We start from the raw sequence: 6000 nt of genomic DNA on the forward strand, positions 1-6000 counted from the left end.
CCCTGTGGATGGGGATCCCGGTCGTTGGCGGGCAGGATCGAACCTAGGACCTCTGCAGCTTAGTGCATGAGCCAAAAGCCACATGGCTCTTAATTAAGGCTGTAGGGCACACTCATTAATCTCTCTCTAAGTGGTCTCAGGGCCACCAGATGGGACAGAACACCACACCCAGGAGGTGTGTGGGTTACATATCTACACCAGGTTACAAGTTAAAGACATTATCCGCCAAAGAGCCAGACCACTGCCCCAATAAGGGGCTTGTGCCCCTATGTCATTGATGTGCTTTGGGAAATCCTATGAGCATAAGGGCCAGATCCTCTTCTTGTATAAATGTATGAAGCTCCACTGGCTTCAATGGAATGACACCAATTTTGACCAGTTATGGTTCTGATCCAATGCCTTCAGTAGAGCTCCACCTATTTACTAAAGCTGGGGGTCTCACCCATTAGCGCCAATGGAGCTAATGCTGATTTTCACCTGCTGGGGATCTGGCCCCATTGATTGCAATGTAGTGATGCTAGCTTACATGAACTGGAGCTGGAGCACAATTCATTTCAGTGGAGCAAAGATGATTTACACTCGCTGGAGATAAAGCCACCTCGATTTAAGTGGCACTCCATCGAGTTACATGAGCTGGGGTTTCTGGCCCATTAACATCAGTGGAGTGATGCTGATTTACACTACCTGAGAATCTGGCCAATTGTGTTTCACTTAACCATCAGTTTCGACACTGATTTATATTAATGTTGCATTGACGTAAAACACTCTGAGGATTGCACTGTTTTTTCCAGATTAAATCGGAGATTCTGGTTATTTCCCTAACATCGTTTTTTGCCTTTTTAATGGCAGATTTTGATACCCTTATCCACACTTTTTCAGCAGGTAGTCCTGCGGAAGTCAGTGAGACCAATCTCAGAGTAAGAGGCTATTCAGTGTAAGGACATCAGAATCGAGCCTATAGTTTTGAGATGCCCTAACATATTGCTATGTATCAGATAAAGCCCCTTCTTGTCTGTCTTGTGTGCATTAAAATTCTTCTTAGTTTATTTGGAGCCTAAGCCTATCTTGCTTTACTTGCACTGAGTAGTACTTGATTTCATTGAGGCTACTGGTATGAGTAAGTACCAGTCAATGTGAGCAAGGATCATAGACTCATGCCCACAGTGATCTGGTTTAATCTGTCATGACTTTGGACAAATGGGCCAAATGTAGCCCTGGCATAAAAGAATGATGCCAGAGATGAATTTGGCCTGAAAGTGAAGATATTGAAAGGGAAAAAAAAGGGACAGAGAGTAAATGCTATTGTCCAGCACTGGTTATGCCAGTAATGTTCATGTTGACATAATTCCCCAAAGTTAGGAGAACTTTGTAGAAAGCATCCATTATTATGGATTATAATAAGCTGCTGTGGGCCTCATTAAAACATTGTTTTTTGAGCAATTCTGTCATTATCTAATTAGGGAAGAAAATGATTTGGGAATAGTTAGGAAAACAACATATGACTCATTACACAGAAATAATGTCAATATTAACACTTGCTCTGCCAGAGTAATGAATAAGTAAACATATTTGTAGTTTAACTGGAGTTAAGAAATTAGCCGAGATAGTTTGTACAGGGGCACCTTCTCCCGGAGAACAGCTGTGTATAAAAAAATATCTGCCCCTTCTCATTAAAATCAATCTGAAAAAACTATACCAGCCCCCTTGTCATTCATTAAGGGCCTGAGCATTGACCATTGGACTCAATGGAGTCTTTCCATAGACTCCAGGGCATATTAGTTCAGTACCATAGATCCCAGTCCTGAGCATTCTTATGTGAGTGCTTCAATTCACGCATGTGAGTAATCCCTTTGACATCAATTGGACTACTCGCATGAGTAAAATTAAGCACATGCACATGTGTTTGCAGGATTAGGGAACTTGGAAAGCACAAGCAAGGTGGTCAACACAAATGCTTCAAAGACAACCTAGAACAGAATCTCAACTCATGCAACATAAATATAGATAAGTTTGAAGACACAGCCAAGGAGAGACCTGAAAGGACAACAACTATCAAACAGTTTGAGAAAGACACACAAGAAAAACTGATTGAAAAAACGGTCAAGCATCATGCCAAGTCTTCATCGGGAGCCTGCTTAGTTCGAAGTGACATCCATTAAAATCTTGCTCCTTGCAAATTGGGCTTTACAGCCACAAGGGAGCATACGAGATGCCATGATGTCATTGCTGGATACAATGGATGGCCATACGTTCTCTCCCCAGATGTGTTCAAAGATGATGTTCACAGAATTTTGGGTCAGAGAATTTTAAGACGTTTCAGCTACACCCACAAAGGCACGTTAGGTAACTAATTGCCATTTGAGACGTATAAGTCCAACATTTAGGTGCTACTGAGGCTCAAAGGCACAAAAGGGCTGTTAGATTCCTAGTTCTAGGAATCTAACACTTCCGAAGAAGTGGGTTGTAGCCCACGAAAGCTTATGCTCTAATAAATTTGTTAGTCTCTAAGGTGCCACAAGTACTCCTGTTCTTTTTGCGGATACAGACTAACACGGCTACTACTCTGAAACTAGTTCCCACAGATGCTCATTGGGAGCTGAGTGATTATCTAACCTTTGTGCTTTTGGAATATCCCTCCTTTGGCTACGTCTACACTTGCATGCATACTTAGATAGTTGACTGTGTACATGCTCCTGCATATTCCTCAGACCTGCGTGTAGTGTCCACATATACTGTGCTGGAGAGAGGTAAAACCCTGTGTAGACCACATACCTGCATCCACACTGCCACTTTTGTTCTGCCAGAGCAGCGCTACCACTTTAGAGGCAGTATCCCAGGGTTCTGTGCCTCACAGGAGACACTCTAGGAACTGCCTTTCTGAGTGCAGTTGCCACGGCCCATCCCTTTTACACATTTGCCCATGGCAGTACCCCCTCATCTCTCCCTCTGGCCACACTGGCTGGAAGACATGGAAGGATGGTGGTTCTGCTCCTGCTCCTTGTTAGCAGGTTTTCTCTTCACCCTCTCACGCCCCCGGTTCTCGTTATGCAGACAGAAAGCCGACCAGAAGCCCAAAGTGCAGATAATGCAATGTTTATTGGGTTTAGTTTCCAGCAAACATGTCCCATAACTCTGAGGTCACAGAACCTTGTTTCCCAGTGTCCTGTTCCCCACCTCCTCAGTAGGTATAATTATACCTGCAATGCACGCCCACCGTCCCACCCCTTACAACTTATGATCACGCTCCGTTTCGGAGGGTCATGGGTCTGGGGGTCTTCATCCCACCCCTTTTGTGCCCCATGGGAGGGATAAGGAGTGAGGTTGTGCTACAGTCAGGGGCAGGCATTTCTCTGGCCTTTTAGTGTTTTACATTCCCCCCAATCACCCTTTGCCCCCCCGACTGGTTGTTTGACCTTGCCTTGAGATAGGACTTGAGGCAGTCTTCAAGTGTGTGCTCATATATTACACTCCCACCATGCCCAGTAACACTTTTACTGCTCTTATCTGTTCCCATTATACTAACAAACCCATCTGACTTAGGCAAAAGCAGCATACATGATGTCTGTCTTTGTCCTTAGTAAGGGTCCCTTTATTCACACATATTAATAAGAATGTGTGTGTGTATATATATATCTATCAAAAAGTCAAACAGGCAAACAAAACTTAAAATACTATCTCAGGTGAAAATACAAGCCAGTATCCTACATTGGCACTCGCACTCCTAACACTCCTTCTTGAGGGACGAGTGTTCATGAGGTGGGCAGGGCAATTGGCAAGATGCTGGGTGGAATCTGGACAGAACTTTCTGACATGACGAAGATGGCTGACCATGATGGGTGACTAACAATCTGCTCTGGCACCATGGAACAGATATGGTGACTGCCAGTATTGCCAAGGTATGGCCATGGATGGACCGCCACTTCTGGTCCAGGAGAACCAGCATGGTGTCGTGAGATTGCATGATTTTGGAAAACTGGGATGACGAACGATGGCTTCAGAACTTCAGAATGTGTGATGAGATCACCCCAACCCTCGAGTGCCACAAGCTTCGATTTAGGAAAGCCATGCCAGTGTCAAAGCGAATAGTTATTGCCCTGGGGAAGCTGGCGATACCTGACCAGCTCAGACAACATTTCCAGTTCCGAGGAAGGACTGGAGGCTAATAATGGTAAGATCCAGGTAGTACTGTTTTTTTTTTTTAAATAAATATTTACATTGCCTCCCGGGAGTAGTGGGAAAGGGGTTTGGTTCCTTCCAGGGCCTCAGAAATAGCTCGATGTACGCTCAAAAGCTGGTCTCTCTCTCACCAACAGAAGTTGGTCCAATAAAAGCTATTACCTCACCCACCTTGTCTCTCTCTCAAGTTGAGAACTGGAAGCCTGCAAGGTGTACGAGTGAAAAATCAGTTATTGACTCGGCTCTATTTATATGGCCCCATCACCAGAGTATCTCAGAAGCTTTAATATATTTATCCTCACAACATCCTTGTGAGGTAGGGAAGCGTTAATTTCCCCAATCTGCAGGAACAGAAAGACTAAATGGTTTGCCCTACATCACACAGAAAGACTATGATGGAGAAAGGAAATGACCATGTCTCCTGAGTATCAGGCTAGTGTGCAAGGCACTGGAGGGATTGTTCAGGTTTCCTGCCTGAGAAAAATAGCTGGTTCACTTTGAAAAAAGAGATAAAAGAATCACCAGGGAGTTTGCACAGGTTTTGTAGGCAACACAATTATGTGCAGTTATTCCCAGGGGACATGAAAGATGTTCTAATAATCCCACCTGTGCCTGGCCTCATGTTCATATTCGGCAGCACTCCAAGGATTCTGTCCCAATATGCCACCAAAACAAATATAAACAACCCCTCCGACCTCCAAAAACAATCCCCTTTGGGATCAAGAACATCAGACATCTCCCTCTTGTAGGTTTGTCGTTTAAGCTCCAAAGGAGATGGTATAAATTTTCTCCTTTGGTTCCGACATGTGGATACAATTGTCATTTAGAGCTAATTCACGTGGAGATCAGACTCACTGAAATCAGAGTCCTGATTATCTGAACAGCACATTTATATAGTTTTTTTCTGTTGCAGGATAAGCACAGTGACAAGGGAAATGATGCCCATGCCGCTCGCATTCTGAGAAAGGGAAGCGATTACTTAGGTAAGAATAACATATTGCAAAATAGAGGGCATCTCAGAGTATTAAAACTTTTATTTCTATTTTTTTGAAAATGTATTTTGATTGTAAAGAAATGTGTCCAGTCAGCATATTTGCCACATGTGTCTGGGGGAGATCAAGGATGTGGATTGTTTCATTAATTTTGTACAGTGATGAGGTGCAGGTGGTGGACTATTCTGGAGGTAGATATTCTAAGAACACTAGATCCTCAGCTGGTGTCAGTTAATGTAGATCCACTGAAGTCAATTCCCATTCATGCTAGCTGAGCATCTGGCTCGTCGTTCTTTATCCACAGCTGAATCAGCAAACTCCCACTCCACCTGGTCTATTTCCTAGATTTATGTTCTCTAGGTGTGGGACTAGTCACACAGGCAGACTGCTGAAAGAGGGGAGCAGTGTTTTAGGGAAACCTCCCATTGTCACAGGCAGTGCATGTTCTGGTGCATGATGTAGGAGATGCACTTTCAAAAGCCATCAGTCTAACTCCTTCCCAGTCGATATACATCCTGAAAAACAATCTTTAGAAACACCAAAACTAGAGATGGTCAAAACAATTTTGATGGAACAATTCTGTCAGAAAATGCAAATTTGACAAAAAATAACATTTTGCAGGAATGCGTTGATTTTGATTAAATTTTGGATGGGAAGATGTCTAACCAAAATATGTCTTACTTTCTCATTTTGTTTTGATAATGTCCAAATGTTTTGCTCTGATAAGGTAAGAATGTTTCATTTTGAGTCTATCGTATTGTTTTATTTCATATTTACTTTTATATTATATTAAAACTTTAATTTAATCGTCTATATTATATTAAATATATTA

This window comes from Emys orbicularis, chromosome 4 (genome assembly GCF_028017835.1).
Source record: "Emys orbicularis isolate rEmyOrb1 chromosome 4, rEmyOrb1.hap1, whole genome shotgun sequence".
Classification (NCBI taxonomy): domain Eukaryota; kingdom Metazoa; phylum Chordata; order Testudines; family Emydidae; genus Emys; species Emys orbicularis.